Source organism: Zalophus californianus, chromosome 6, assembly GCF_009762305.2.
Source record: "Zalophus californianus isolate mZalCal1 chromosome 6, mZalCal1.pri.v2, whole genome shotgun sequence".
In the NCBI taxonomy this organism is placed as follows: Eukaryota; Metazoa; Chordata; class Mammalia; order Carnivora; family Otariidae; genus Zalophus; species Zalophus californianus.
Genome location: NC_045600.1, coordinates 29194795 through 29211681, shown reverse-complemented (window position 1 = coordinate 29211681; position 16887 = coordinate 29194795). Strand labels below are relative to the sequence as shown.

The window sequence follows — 16887 nt, the reverse complement described above, 5'->3', positions numbered from 1 at the left end:
ATATTTCTTGTATCCTGAATTACCAAAAGAATTCCCTACCAGGACAAAGCTGCTCCTTATTGAATAGATATGCGTCCTTTTATCTAATAATGGAAGCAATGTAGAGCAAAAGCTTTCTCTTTTTGCCTTAGCTACCGGGAATCTCACATCTAAATGTGGTGCCCAGGTCATCCCAGTTACTTGTACTGTATTTACATTTTGGCTTTATGAATAAAAGGCTTTCTTCTATTTTTACATGCCATGTTTTGCACACCAAAAGATGTACATTTATACCTTAGTTACTTCTAAGTATAGAGAGAGTTACTTCTAACTAAGTATAGAGAGAGTAATGGAGACAAGACAAGCTCTTGATAAGGGGCTAGTCATCCTTACTTTAGCTTTTCAGAGATGAGCAGCCTTCCTTTTCTTGGGGTTTGGGGGTTGGTGTAGGGGTCTTACTGTACTGACATGCTTATTTGATTTCAATATGAATTCTTCAGATTAATTTATTATCCATCAAGAGGCAATTTTCCCCTAAATACTTCACTTGGATGATGATTCTTTTTAATCACCACCAACACACACACAAACAGAGCTCCTTAGCAACTCTCCTTGGCTCTGCTGCTATCTTTAGGAACATTTGTCTTAACTACTCTCCTTTTAAAGACATCTAGTTTTCTGTGACACTGTTTACTTTCATTATGCCTTAATTATGGGATTCTGATAACCGTGGAGGAGTAGAGAGACAATAAATAGGGTTTTGTGGGTGATTAAATGCTAAAGCAAAGCTGAGATGTTTGATAACCACAACAGTTGCTTCTGCAAGTATATTCCAAAGGCAGGAATATTATTGCTATTACACAACAATCAAGCCAAAAAAAAAAAAAAAAAAAGGCCTCCCACAAATCACTCCACTCATTCCACTGTGCCTTTGAAAGTCTAATGCTCTTTTATCTGATGTTTTTTTGATTGTCGGTCTGAGTAGTTGGCTCTTCATGGCAGGCTCTTCATAAAGGACAAGTTCTCAGTGCTGAAATGTCATTTATCTAAATGAGAGGTTGAAGTGGGCAAAGTGTACCTCATCAACCATGGGGACCATAGTAGAGTCTGAAGAAAAATTATATTTGAGCAGGTATAATTGATCTCAATCTTAACTTGTTAGGTTTTAATGAATAATCTAGTACCAGCAAGCAGAAATGCATTTGGCTGCAGGTAATAAAAACAATCAATGGTGGTTTTAATAACCGGGGTATTTTTCTCACATGACAAATCTAGAGATAGGTAGTGTTTAGGCTTTGTTCAGCTGTTGAGACATTCTGTCAGAAATCCCGATTATTTTGTGTTTTCTTCCCTGCTCTTCCTAATATGTTAGCCTTCGTCCTTACGCTTATTGCCTCGTGGTTGCAAAATGGCTGCTGCTGTGACTCCTGGCATCATATCCACGTTTTAAAGATTGATTTGTTTATTAGAGAGAGGGAGAGAGAGGGCACGAGCAGGGGAAGCGGCAGAGGGAGAGGGAGAGTGAGAATCTCCAGCAGACTCTCCATTGAGCATGGAGCGTGATGCAGGGCTTGATCACATGACCCTGAGATCATGACCGGAGCCGAAATCAAGGGTCAGATCTTAACCGACTGAGCCACCCAGGCGCCCCGCATCATGTCTGTACTTCAGAAGGGAGATGTGAAGTGGTGGTGCTGGCCATAGCTCTCTCCTTTTATCGGGATAGCAGAAGTTTCATCAGAACTCCCCCACAGTCTTGCTCTTAATTCTAAATGGCTATAATAAAGTTTCAAGGATAGCTCTTTATTTAGCCGACCAATAAGGTTTCAAACAAAGTGGAGGGCACTAACAAGGAACACACAGGGGATGGGTGCTGAGGGGGCAACTAATTGCCAACCACCAGCCTATCATATAGGGCACACAAGAGTTTTGCTACTAAGCATCAAATGTAAAAACAAAGGCCATCACCATGGAAATGGAAAACTGTTACATTTCTAATGTCATGCCCATTTCATAGTTAAAATGGAGAGATAGCAAGTGCTGGTACACTGCCCATATCAATGTATTTGATTGTTGACTTTAATACATGAAGGATGTTGGTAGAGACTAACCTTGCTCTGTTTCTGAAGATTTTGCTTTTGCTTTTCTAGGCTAAAAAGTAAACTTTGAAGATGATTAAGAAAAATACATAGACGTATGAAATGAGGCTTGTTAATTCTGCATCTCTTCCCGGAAAGTGTATACTCTTATGTCTTGATTATCCTCAGGCAATCACTAGGGAAAGGGGGTGAGGGATAATAAATAACTACATTTAAATTTAAACAGCTCAATTGGGCCACAAATTTCAATCTCATTTACCATGTTGCCACAAGTAGAAAAGTCTGGTTTAATTTCAGGTTTTCCTTTCACTTCTGTTGATATCTGTCTTCTGGTTCTATCTTGCTGTTGTAGGTGTTGGCTGCACTCAGCTCGGTTGTCCTTGCTGGGGCGGGGGGGTGGGGGTCTCATGTCCTTGCTCTCAAATGGCAACTGGGGCTGGAGTCATCTGAACACTCACTGAGCTGAACATGTCCAAGATGGCTCATCACGTGGCTGGCCGTTGATCTCAGCTTGGCTTCTGGCATGGTCTCTCCATGTGGCATGGGCTTCTCCTAGTCTGGCGGTTGGGTTCTGAAGCTGAAAGTCCCAGGAGATCAAGGCAGATACTGCAAGGCTTCTTCTGACTTAGCCTTAGAAGTACAGCAGTATTAACCTTCCATTGGTTATGCAGGATAGCCCAGACAAGGTGAGGCAGGAGGCATGGTCCACTGGGGACCATCTTTGGAACAAGCTACCACAGTCTCCTTCCTTTCCTCCCCTTGGGGATTCAAGGGCCATCGTAAGCCAGTCAGAAGGAGAAGAAAAGGGTGAAAATACTGCTCCACGTAGCAGCTAATGGAGCCAGGATGCTAAAACTTACTCCTCTAGTACCCTTAGAGTATCCTTTTCATGACATTTTGAAACATGACAATGGTGGTCCTAGGTTTCTGAGCAAAAATAAGTACTAACTTAAAAAAAATTCTTTTTAACAGAGTTGTAAACAAAACACAAAACATACAACAACCCTAAGCTCAAATCAAAACCAACCCTGAGCTTTGCTGTGCAATTTCTATTCTTGATGTGTGACCCTCTCCTCATGTATTAGAGGCCAAGCAGAGAATACTCTATCCCCAGATCAGTAAGATCAGAGTCGATTTTACTGACAGCACTGTCTTTGTGCCCAGACTGCGCAGACACAGTTAACCACATCTGGCACCGTAAGACATTCTCTTTACGTCTTTGGTGGTTTTTCATCTTTGCTGCCTTTTCATGTGAATGAACAGCATACTAGAGCAAGTTTTAAGAATCTTTAAGGATCTTCAGAGATTCCTGTCTTGCTGAGACACAGGAAGGCCATAATTAGCAAACAGACGAAGAATGAAGAGGTGGAAAAGAGGGAGGGTATCTTTGCTGCTATAAACTACTAGCTTTCACCATTCTCCGCCTTGGCCTGTGTTGCTGCCGCTACCTGGAACACCCCTCCTCCCCCTTGTCTGCCTGGCTGACTCCTACTCACCCCCAGATGCAGCCCAGTTGGTGGCTTCTGCATGAAGGCACCTCCACCCCCTGGACACAGCACTCCATAGCCACGATCCCCGGGCCTGCCACCCTGTCTCTCTGTATAGTCCACTCCCTCACTCGACTGTGGCTTCTTAAGGGAAGGGGCCACCTTGTGGCCCGGTGCCATCAGCCAAGCAACGCATCGTGTTCAGAGGCTCAGAAATGTGTGAGTTTATAGTCAGCTACACCAACATACAGGTTTTTTAATGGTAATTGGCAGCAGCTGTGGTAAGGGTGGCTTATACCTTTCCCTGACCAAAATAAAACAAAACAAACATTAAAACCAACTGGACCATATAGACTTCTCCGACGTTAGTAACCTGAGAGAGTTGTGCTGCCGCTCATTTCACCGCTTACCTGGCTGTCTTCTCCAGAGGCTCCCCTATCCTCGTGGTCGGGTGGTCTGGTTCAGGACCCCTGTCCCAAATCCCTCTGGTGCCTCAAACGGGCACCACACAATTGGACAGTTATATACGACGTAATGCTGGCTGTCACTTTACCTGCATGTGTCTGGCTGGAATCTTCCTGTTCCTTACTTCTTCTCTGTCGCCTGAAGATGGTTAAGTCGTTTGTATATGCAGCAGGCCCTCGCTGGAGTTGCTGCTCACCGCCTAGCAGCGGTGCAGTGTGCGGGTATTTGCGAAGCACCAACGCTCTTCACACCTCCATGGGGTAGGAACGTAGTGGGAATTGGTTCTTGGGAAGGTATGGGGCTGGGGGACACTGGTTGAGGGACATGGTTTTTCTCCAAGCTTAAAGAGGACACGCTGTCAGAGTTCAGGCCAAAGTTGTCTCACAGATATATTTTGATTGACCTGTGCAGAGTTTTTAGAAACAGTTGAGATAGTTTGCAACATTTAATGGTCCAGAAACTACATAAGAATACAGAGTTTTAGCTTATCTTAAGAATTTGGAAGATTTGGTATAATTGGGCCTCAATTCCCCATTAGCACTAATTGCTTTGCACTAACTGGTGACTGTTCTGTTCAGACAGAAGATGAGCTTCCCTTCCCTTGTCCCCTATAAAATCGCACCCCCACACTCTCCTTTCATTTGTGTTACCTTCTTGCTTCTTAGGTAAATTGTTCTAGAAAATGCCTCTTTTCTGTGCCGTTGGACTTCTAAATGCGTAGAGCCCTAGTACACACAGGGCTGCCAAAGAAAAACCTTATATTCAAGCAGTTCATATGTGGACTTCTTTCTCATTGTACACACTTGAGAAGATATAGGACCTCTGTGCATCCCTCAGAATCACGTGTTTTTTCATCTGTTGGCTTATTTGCCAATGTTCATAACCACTCCCTGTTTATCGAGCACTTCATATATACTAGCAACCGCTCTGAGCATGTATTAGCTCATGAATCCCACAACACCCCTGCCTGTGAGATCCCTGCTGTTATTACCCTCATCTTACAGATCTTCCTTCTGTCCTCACGTTTTTCGGATGAGAAGCTGAGAGCTTAAGGACCAGGTTCACGCAGTGAGGAGGTGGTCTCGCCAGGCTCTGAACTCAGGCCTGGGCGAAGGCAGTTATACACCCTTAAGGATGATTTCTGGGACAGTAATATCATTTTCTTTACGTGACTGCTTTGTGGACATTTAAATGAGCTCTCAGATATAGATACCTAGTTTTGGGGAAGGATGTTCCTGTTGCTTATCCGCCGGGCTAGTTCATGACACCAAAAGAAGAACATATAGATGACTCCGCTGTTCTGTTCTGAAGAAAGTTCCACTGGTGGTGGGGGCGAGGGGAGGTCCTGCTAAAGGATTCGGTATAATTGGCTCTCAGAAGCCACTATCTTTTTTTTTTTTTTTTGCATGAATATAAAGGAGGATTTTGTGGTGAAATATGTGTAGAGTAGCAGATTTAGTTATATCTTTAGTCCTGATCATGTCCTTGAATTTTGTCTCTGCACCCACCTACTTGTAGTGCAGAGTCCCCAAATGCTCACAACCCTAATTCTTTTTTTTTTAATTTTTTTATTGTTATGTTAATCACCATACATTACATCATTAGTTTTGGATGTCGTGTTCCATGATTCATTGTTTGTGCATAACACCCAGTGCTCCACGCAGAACGTGCCCTCTTTAATACCCATCACCAGGCTAACCCATCCCCCCACACCCCTCCCCTCTAGAACCCTCCGTTTGTTTCTCAGAGTCCATCGTCTCTAATGGTTCGTCTCCCCCTCCGATTTCCCCCGCTTCATTCTTCCCCTCCTGCTATCATCTTCTTCTTTTTTTCTTAACATATGTTGCATTATTTGTTTCAGAGGTACAGATCTGTGATCCAACAGTCTTGCACAATTCACAGCGCTCACCATAGCACATACCCTCCCCAGTGTCCATCACCCAGGCACCCCATCCCTCCCACCCCCCACCACTCCAGCAACACTCAGTTGGTTTCCTGAGATGAAGAATTCCTCATAGCAGTGAGGTCAGATGATACCTGTCTTTCTCTGACTGACTTACTTCGCTCAGCGTGACACCCTCCAGTCCCATCCACGCCGCTCACGACCCTAGTTCTTGATTGTTCTTCCCTTGCTCCTTTCTCTTGTCCTCCTCCCCCCCTTCATTTCTCTTTCCCCTCCCTTTTGTATCCCTATCGAGATCTTTGAGTGCAAATGCTACAGAGAAAAATGGGGTAGTTTCTTCTCTCAGAAGTTTAAGTTTAGTGGAGGTAGGTAGACATGTAAAAAAAAAAAACCGCTTTTTGAAAACTTCACATTACAGTGCACATCAGTGTTCATCAATCATTTGCTCAAATAGACACACAGAACAAATGATTCCTAATGAGAGCAGAACTGTAATGAAATGGGTCCTCTTGTACATTATTAGTATTAAAAAATATTTTAGCATTAAGGAAGTAATACGAGTTTTACATTATCTAATGTATAAATCAAACTGTTGTGATCTTCAAATATGTTTGCACTTAAAGCACATTAGTCCGTCGAGTTGTAGGCATATTTTAATATCCCATCCATGAGAAAGTTCCCTGAGGAGAAAAGGGGACCCCCCAAGGAACACATGAGGGATGACTTTTTCAGGGAGTCCTGGACCAAGGCAAGACGTTCAGGGTGTCCGTGGACAATCAGTGTTCCTACAGGATGGATTGTCCACAGGTGGTGCTGCAGACAGCAGGGAGACAGTGGGAAGACTGAGTGAGGAGGGGCATAAGCAAGAGCAGACAGAATGAGTTGCTTGGAAGATGGCTGAGATGCAAATAGGTACTTATGCGCAAGAAACATCTATATTTTTGTCAAAAACAATCTGACAGTATATCTCTAAAGCCATCCCAGTGCCCATTTCTTTTGAGCCAGTAATGCAATTTCCGGGAATCTCATTTTAGGAAATATTTCAGAATATGGAAAAATCCATATGCATGGAAATTATTCGTTTTAGTTCTATTTATAATAGCCAAAAATGGGGATGCTCTGCATGTCCCTCAGGAGAGGCATGCTTAAGTAAATTAAAAACATTTCCTTGGTGGAATGTTACACAGCAATTCAGTGATGATCTTTGAAGACTGTGAAGTAATTTGAAAAATGCTCAGATAATTGAAAAATACAGCAACCATTGCACACTTGAAACTATGTATTTATTATGTGAACCAAAACCATGTAAACATGCCTGGGGGGCAGAAAGACGGGCAGGAAATACAGCTGAATATTTATGGTGTGTTGGATGTGAGAGTATGGATGCAAAATGATGGTTATTATACTCTGGCTGCTTATATGATGGATTTGTAATCTCCTTAACTATGAAAATGACATAAATTTAAACATTTAACAATAACGCTGTGGTTAAGTACATGATAGATGCAGACACGGGAGCCTCAGCGTGTTATGTGAGCAGAGTTAATGGACATTTTTTCTGGAAGATAATGTGATAGTTGAGTCAGTGAGGTGTATGGCTTGAACCAAGGGCCCAGGAGATGAACACAAAAGGGCTGCAGAGGTGGGCAAGGGACAGACAGTGACAGTCCCGCTGAGTTGGCATTGTGGGCTTTGACGCGGTTATTTGTATCCTGCACATCTGAACCCCATCCTGTCACAGCTGGTGTGCCAAGGGAAATACTGATTTTTTTTTTTTCTTTCTTTGGAGGCCCTTTCTTTCAGTTGATTAAGGTTTGGTAGGTTTGGGGTTGCTCTCCTTGGGAGCTGCTGATCCCTAGAGAAAGGCTGGGCCAGATGTATTAAGACAGCTCTGCCATTGGTCTGGTGAGGACCCTCCCCTCTTCCCTTTGACTCTGGCTAGGATTAATTGTCATTGGACTCATTACCCTTTCTGGAAGTGATGGCAGCGATAATCATTGTAGCAGCCCCAGATACCTCTGTTGAGCACTTAGAGTGTCAGATGTTAGCGTAAGCACTCCCAAGCTTGAAGAGGAAACATTTATTACTCTCCCCATTTTATAGATGAATGCACGGAGGCTTAGAGAGGTTAAATAATTTACTCAAGATTATACAACCAAGTCGGTGGCAGAAACACCATTAACTTTTAAAAACTTGTTTATTATTTAAAAAATAATTTCATTGGCTGAAAGCTGGCCATCTAGTGTCAGTCCCTCAATCACTATTTTCTCCTCCTGAAAGTTTACTTGTTCATGAAGTCACGAAGTCGAGGAAGCCCTCAGCCAAAATCTCAGTGGGGATTTGACAATGGAACAGAATAGTTAAAATTGGAAATGTTCTAGAAAATCCAGACTACAAGATTGCCATTAAGTTTCAGAAGAAGAACCAAAGGTTTGGCTTGCTGCTCAGAGTTGCACGCTATGTACAAAATATCTTTAGAATTTGATAGTGCCATTATTTAAGACCCAGAAAATCACCCATTTTTAGCCCCTGTACGGTCTCACTTGTGTCTCCGTAAATGAGGCCCCTCACAGCGGCATGCCAGCTGTCCTAGCACTGTCCTTGACCTCTAGGAATCATCTTTAAACACATCTCCAAACTGCAGTATGAGGTCATGTGAGTGTCAAATGGTGGCATGCGCTGTGTTTAAGTAGGACTTGGGAAGAAAAGCAAAAACCTTAACACTTTGACATGATTTTTAAACTAATGGTTTTCCTGTCTTATTTATGCAACTAAATACGTTTTGTGCCATTTTAGTCAAGTTCTTAAAAACACAGGAGGAAAGCAACACCTTTTCATGGTATCTCCCTTTTCCCCAGCAGCAGCCGTCATCAAGCTAACTTTCAGCTCCTTTTTGCTTTCTTGAATTTATATATTTCTGTATATACAACAATTTAGGGAAAGACATAATAGTAGAAAACAACTTTTCCCTTAAGTAAAAACTTACAGAAGATCATAATTACACTATGCCCTTCAAGGAAAGAACATCAAATTGTGCATTTTTTTCTTAGATTGAATGAATAGGCCTGGGTGTATTTACATAGCAGACACAGGGTTCTTTTTTTTAAAGATTTTATTTATTTATTTGACAGAGAGACACAGCGAGAGTGGGAACACAAGCAGGGGGAGTAGGAGAGGGAGAAGCAGGCTTCCCGCCGAGCAGGGAGCCCGATGCGGGGCTCGATCCCAGGACCCTGAGATCATGACCCGAGCCGAAGGCAGACGCTTAACGACTGAGCCACCCAGGCACCCCAGACACAGGGTTCTTAAGAATGTGCTAGAAGCATGCAAGACCACTTGAAGCCTAGACTCAGAAATGGTACATCATCTCTTCCACCACCTTCCACTGGTCAAAGTAAGTCATTAAGACCAGTCAGTTCAAAAGTGTAGAAACAGATTCTATGAATGAAAGAGTAGGGCCTTTTTCATAATCTACCAAAGAAATGACTTTGCCATAGATTATTAATAGAGATAAATGAGTTAATGTAAGTATAGTGCTCAGAAGAGTGCTATTTTGTAGTAATTGCTATTTTGTTGTTTTTGTCATTGTTATTATTTCTAGATGTTTCTCCAGGAGCTTCTTGAATGTCCTTTAATCTTACTTTTGTTTAGTTTTTTAAAATGATGTGGGAGGAACAGCATTGACTTTGTAGGCCCTGAAAATGCTATTTATGGGCTGATGTCCTCTGCCATCCAAAACAAAGGTATGTGAGGTGGGAGAGATGTTTCTTTGGCCTCTCAGAGTCAGAGGCTGCTCTAGATGGTGCTGTTGGGGATTCCCAGGTATCCTGTGTTTTCATGCTTTTTCCTTCTGTCAAAATTAATGCCCATACTTTATTTTTACTGTTGCAGTGTTTACTAAATATGAGAGATATTTCCCTTTAAAGGAAAGCAGTCTTGTGAATATAGGTATGGTATTCCATTTTTATTTTAATGTTACTTAACTATGTGCAAACATAAAGCCATATATAAACTACTAATATGCTTGCTTATAACCTTTATGCATCTATAAAGCAAAAAATTGAAAATCAAATTTTAACAGAACAGACTTAAAAATTAAAGACAAGAAAAAATTCAGAATTTCAAACTAACAGCATTAACCTAACATGACAGATGATGTTATTTTTACTGAAATGACATCCTGACTCAAAACTACCATGGCCTTTGACGCCTTCATTTTCCCACAGTTTTCTCTGTTAACGATGACTATAAACCCTTCTATTTCACAGTGCGCTGTGACATTATTCATGCTTTGTTTGGTATGAAAGCACTGTTTAGACATCATTTCCACCTCTGTCCACTTCTCTGTGGCCTACAGTAATTAGCGTGGCACTATGTGGTGTCGACTTGATTATAAACACAAATATGAACACTGACGCCCCTGGCACTGCTGGATTATAGGTGGTTATATAACTCAGTGCCTTTTAAATTTTAATGTGCAGATGAATCACCTGAGGATCTTGGTAAAATGCAGACTGGGGTGGGGCCCAAGATTCTGCATTTCCAACACATTTTCAGGTTTATGCTCATGCTGTTGGCCCAGGAACCACTCTGAGTACGAGAATCTGATTATGCTTCTAGGAATATTTTTTAGATTATTATTTAAACAAAATACATAAACATTTGTCAGTAGAAAATTCACATGTCCATGGATATGTTCGTGGTCCCCAGCCGAAGAATAACTGTACTACCCAAAGGCAGCTAGGTTACTAGAGTGTTATGTGGGCCCTGCAGGAATCAGATCCTGACACTAGGTATGAAGCTGAATGCACTGAATGTCAGGCATCAGCCAGTAATACACAAGGAATGAGGATTGTATGAAGCCCTCTCTGGATATTCCAGATATGACTCATAGATGACTCTTCTATCAGTGAGACAGGCCAGCTGTGGTTTTGCCTCTAATAAATCAAATCTCTCTTTTTACCCAAGCAAAAACTTTTTGTACCTTAGATCACCACTCACCTTTTTCCTGATCTTAGAGTTAAAAACGTTGTAGAGCTTCCTTTTTCAATTTTAAATGTCTTGAGGGCAAGGATTATGTTCTGTTCATTTTTGTACTTTCATGCAGCGGCATATAAACAGTTGTAGAATTGAATTTATTAGCTAGATAAATCTTGTGAGTGCCCTTTCCTGTTTGCATAACTATGGCTTGATTTTCTTAAAATTCTAGGAATTTTGCTCTCTTTTATATTTCAGATCACTTACTACTTTATTTACTACTTCTGCTTTTCTTTTTTCTTTCTAGGAAATATTCCCCAAACTTAAATGACTGAAGCTCAGTCTCTGCTATTTGAACTCATGACCAATTATTTTTTTTGATTCATGGCTCTGGAGTGCATTTTGCTTTTTATTTTGGTCTGAGGGTAAATGTTGAGAAGATAAGAAATAGCTTGTAGATATTTAATTGATAATTTGTGTGATCAGGATTGATCTTTTTTAAGTAGTCCCACGGCAGTCTTCTGGAGAGAAGTCTGTAAGAGGCAGTGGAGTGGATTTGCCTTTAATAAGAAAGCTCAAGATTGTAGAGAGATACTGAGGTGTTGGCTTTGTGCATAAAATATCTTTCCTACATTGAAAAAACAAAACAGTGCCCATCCTTAACAATAAATCTCTGAAACAAATAATACATTATATGTTTAAAAAAAAAAAAAAAGGAAGAAGATAGCAGGAGGGGAAGAATGAAGGGGGGAAATCGGAGCGGGAGATGAACCATGACAGACGATGGACTCTGAGAAACAAACTGAGGGTTCTAGAGGGGAGGGGGTGGGGGGATGGGCTAGCCCAGTGATGGGTATTAAGGAGGGCACGTTCTGCATGGAGCACTGGGTGTTATATGCAAACAATGAATCATGGAACACTACGTCAAAAACCAATGATGTAATGTATGGTGACTAACATGACATCATAATAAAAATAAATAAATAAAATAAACCATTATAAGTTATCTTTGACCTGGGTTCCAAGTACATTCCAGTGTCTTTTTGGATTGGGAAACTCTCAGATAATGACTGGGAGAGAAAGATCCAGAGGTTACAGAGGGATATCTGGCAAATGTATGAATACGTTGGATAGCATATCATTGAGTAAAGAGGGACCAGGTATATAACATATAAGTGGTAAGGCAATCTTCCCATGGTTTGATATGATTTTTTTTCCCTAGTTCTGTTTGTCAGTCTGCCTATCTTTCCACCCACCCACTGAGCCCACCTGCCCCTCCATCTGTCCATCCACCCATCTGTCCATCCATCCATCCATCCATCCATCCATCCATTTAACATTTTTATTGAAAAATAAGACACAGACTCAAAAAAAAAAAAAAAACCAGACAAATTAAGGATAGCTTACTGCAAAGATTCCTGAGGTGTGGTCGCCAGATTAGCAGCACCAGCATTGTCTTAGAACTTGCTAGAAATACACGTTTGAGCTTCTGTGTAGACTTTTAAATCATAAACTGTGGAGGTGGGGACTCTGTTTTAACAGACCCTTCAAAGGATTCCCAGGCATGCTGGAGTTTAAGAACCTCTAGCTTAGTGAACTATGGTAAGGTGGACATTTTTGTAACTACCACCCAGGTCAAGAACTAGAACTTTGCCAGTCAAGTCAGAAACCCCACCTATGTCCCTCTTCCCAACCACAGCTCCTTCCTCCTTCTGAAGAATCCACTATCTTGAGTTTCACAGTAATTGCTTCCTTGTCTCTTTATAGTTTTATTACTGAATCATACATCCCCAGATACTATAGTTTAGTCTTTCCTGTTTGTGGTAACTTTTTGTCTCTCTATCTATTGCCCCCTCCCCAGCGTTGCTTTCTTTTTCATGCAATGTACCTGTTAAAGAACCTGGATGTTTCTCTTCCGGGGACGGCATCCATAGACATTCAGAATTGTCCAGGATTTGACCTACCATCGTAGGCTGTCCTATAATACAGCCTCTAACAAAACTAGGCTGTCCCGAATCCCTGGTAATAGAATCGTTTACCTTTATACCAAGAAGGTTGGGAAAGCACCAAAATCTGCATGTGGCGTGTGCCCAGGCTGACTTCGAGGAGTTCGTGCTGAGACCTAAAGTCCTTATGAGGTTGTCCAAAACGAGAAAACATGTCAGCAGGGCCTATGGTGGTTCCATGTGTGCTAAGCAGGTTCGTGACAGGATCACGTGTGCTTTCCTTATCGAGGAGCAGAAAATTGTTGTGAAAGTGTTGAAGGCCCAAGCACAGAGTCAGAAAGCTAAATAAAAAAATGAAGCTTTTTTGAGTAAAAAAAAAAAAACAAAAACCTAGATGTTTGACTTGTTGAACTCCCCAGAGTGCAGATTTTGTGATTGCACCCTCATGGTGCCGTTCCATGTGATCCTCTACAGTTCCTGCCTATTGGCAGCTGGATATGGGGGCTTTATCAAACCCAGGCTTGATCCTTTTGCCAAGACTATAGGTGGTATTGGGTTCTTTCATCAGGAGGCATAGGATCTCTAGTTTTACGGGTTTTTTTATGTTATCAAGCATAGTTGTTCAATACCTGGATCTGTTGGGAGGCGTATATTGGCAATATTCTGTCATTTCATTTTCACTTTTACTTATTAGCTGGAATAGTTTTTGTAGAATAAAGGTTTATCAGTATATGGCTCCCCAGTGATAGAGTCATACATGAAAAGCAGATCAAATGCTCAGCTTTCCTTTTATTTACCTAGTTTTCAAGATGGTGAATTGTTTCCCTGTCATGTTCAGAAAATGACCAATTTTTTTTTTTTTTTAAATGTCCTTATGAGCTACTAGATTTAAACATACTGGAAGGCTATCAAATACTGGCAAACCTTACCCTTCTTAAAGCTCAAACTGTCCTATCCTTTGGCCAATGGGAGCTTCTTTGGCTTGCCTCTTGATTCCTCTTGGTCTGACTCCAGTTCTCTGACTTCTTCCTTCTTTGTTCCATGCTCATCTGGTACATTGCTTACCCTCGACCAGTAATCAGCCATTTCTCCATGAAACCTCCCTTTTAATGGGAAAATGATAAATAAAACCATAAACTAGGCACTCATGGCTACTGGCTTTGTCTTTTTCCCTGCATCTTTTCCGTTGATGGAGCTAGGAAATATTTTTATCTACATGTCTTTTTCTACCTACATATAGATATAGTGGCTTTATATATATTATAATCAAATATGTATTTAAATATAAATAAAGTTAAAATACTTCACAAATTTATCCTAATGTTTACAATTTAGGACTACAGAGTTTTTCTTCTCTATGGCATCTATATCTCCTTTCTTCCTAAGGAATCTACTAGAGAATGAGTTTCAGACAACCAAGAGACTAGAGAACCACTGACATAGAGATGGTGGTAAGCATTAAATATATAAAACTAAGAGTTCACATTAAGTGAGGGGTAAATGAGAGAAAGTATAGCATGTAAATAACTATTATCTGATAACACAGATTTGGTGTAACCATAAAGTTACACCAGGGAAAATTGAACTAACATGCACACAAAAAATTTTAAAGTCTTTTTAGTGATCACAATTGGTGGTGGTAGTAAGAATAGTGTGAGTATAATGTGGAATAAAGCAAATGAGTAATTATGAAATATTCGAATCTAGTATCCTCTGTGCCGTTGAGAACCAAGATTCTTAAGGTGGAAGAAAGGAGATATAGATATCCAGTTTTAATGGACATGAAATGCTTGGCTTTTATTTTCTTTCCTTGAGTACCTAGATGTGTTCCTCAGTTGTCTTCCGGCATAAAACATTGCTGTACATTCTGATAATCCGGTATTCTTTCTCTTGTAAGTTACATTCTCTTTTTGCCTAGAACCCCAGAGGTTGTTTTCTGGGGGGGAGTTTTGGTGTTTTTTCCTTTCCTGGAAGTCTTGAAATTTTGGTAGTGTATGTCTGGTGTTGGTAGTTCTGGGTCATTATTCTCACATGTATAGTTTCTTTTTTAACTACATGTTAACCTGCAGTTTCTAAATTTTTGTATTTTAGGAAAGTTTCCTTTATCAAAGTATTTTTTCTTTGTATCCATTATGTTCCCTTGTTCTAGGTTTTCTTTCCCCTTTCAGAGTCTCCTGTTATTTTATTATGTTGCATCTTACTTGCTTGTCTTCAAAAATTTATCATTTTTCCTTGTAACATTTTCTTCATTACCTCAAGGTATTATTATCATTTTAATTCATTCTTAAGTTCCTTCTAGTTAAGAGTTTATTTCTAAACTTTCAAATTCCCTCTAGTTCTGTCACCTCATTTCTGAATTTCTTTTAGTTCTTCTTCATTCTTGTTTCTTTATGTCTAGTATATTTTTTCTGCATCTTTTGGCACATTTAGAAATTGTATATTATAGTTGTGATCTGATTTTTGAGGCTGTTTTCCTTGGTGTGCTTTTTATTATCTGTGGAGATGTTGTTTTATTCCCTTTTCTCTTGTTCTTATAGTAATATTGGGTAGAATTTGATCTCAGTGCTTTTCTGTTGCTCATTTTCCTGACATTTTACCAAGAGACTTGGTTCAGATAGTTTTTTTCTAACTTCACAGAACTCCCTCTTCTATTCATGTAGTGTTAAAAAACAAACAAAACTTACTGCCTGAAATTTCCTACTATTCTCTTCCTTCCCCACTGTTACCTAGATCTTCTGCTTTTTCATCTTTGTTATTCTTGTTTTGCTCAATTTTGATTTTTCTCTCAGGAGATTCTCTCCAGCGTGAGGCTCTGTCCTGGGAGCAGGAGTTGGCTAGTCATGTAGCTGTTGGTGGTTTATCCTTACCTGACTGAATTTTGCTGTTTGAGGCGGGAAGGGTATCTTATCACCTAGTTTTGTTGTAAATATTATTTATGTATTTTTTATTTTTCTATTTAATTACATATGTTTATATGTGGGGATTCCAGGAGACCCCCCAAAACTATGAAGTTACCACCACCTTGCAATGGACAGATACTTTGTTCAGCGCTTTAAGACTGTGCTGCTCCTTGCCCATCTGGCCCACCTCACTGTGCTGTTAGTTACCAGCTTCGCTCGCAGACGACCTGAGCTGACGCAGTGAAGGGAAGTGACTAGCCCAATACCACGAAGGTGCTTTGAGAATTAGACCTCAAGCCTGTGTTTGCTTGACTCCAATCCAAGATTCCTCCTGCTACCACGTTTTACCTCATCACCAACTAGAAAGAAGATGGATTCATTAGCCAAAAATAAAACTTGCTGATGTGGAATATATGCTATTTTTTTAAGAAGATTGCGAGTTCTCCTTCCTTGACAATGAGTCCTACAGGTATCCCTGTGACATTCTTTTGTTCAGGCTCACACACTCACCTGGCTGTGGCCGTTCAGTGAGTGGCTTGCTGTACCGCAGACCTTGTTGGCTGCTCGGCAACATGTTCTTACTTAATGCTCACCCCCTGGCCGAGTGTTGTCATCATCCCAAGTTCACACGTGAGGAATCTTAAACCAACACAGAGTATGTGGCCCCAAATGACCCTGCTAGTAAACTGTGGATCTGTGGAAATAGACCCTCTTTTGTTCTTGGTGTTTCTGTCCCTGTGGCCACCATGGTCTGTGTGCCCCAGTGCCCTCCCCTCTTTGCCCCACTGCGTGCAGATGCATGCGGAGAGGAGGTGAGAGGGTGTCCTGACTGACTATCTTGGAAGTAAGTCCGTCCTGTCCAACAACCTCGCAGGAGCCGCTGCGCGTTCTCCTGTCTCTCACCTTTCCATCTCCCACCCTCTTTAGCAGTCAGTTCATTGGCAACCAGAGTGTGGATCCAGCACATCTTCTCCACTCCTGCCAACCTGTACATCCTTGTGCCCTTTTCTATGTAAAATTTCTACCCGAATTCTTTATACCCTGTTGCTTTGGATATCTAGGGCTGTAGAATAAGCAGTAACGAAAACCAGAAATGCTGAAGGCAAAAGAGCTTTTCACTGATTCTTTATC

At 41.0% G+C, this 16887-nt stretch overlaps 1 protein-coding gene and 1 pseudogene across 12 annotated transcripts in view; both read left to right on the top strand.

Annotated features, from left to right (window-relative positions):
• The window catches only part of RGS6 (regulator of G protein signaling 6), a 582245-nt gene that overhangs the window by 154646 nt on the left and 410712 nt on the right, over positions 1–16887 (top strand). The window lies entirely within an intron of this gene.
• Positions 4616–13205, top strand: LOC113908781 (annotated as a pseudogene).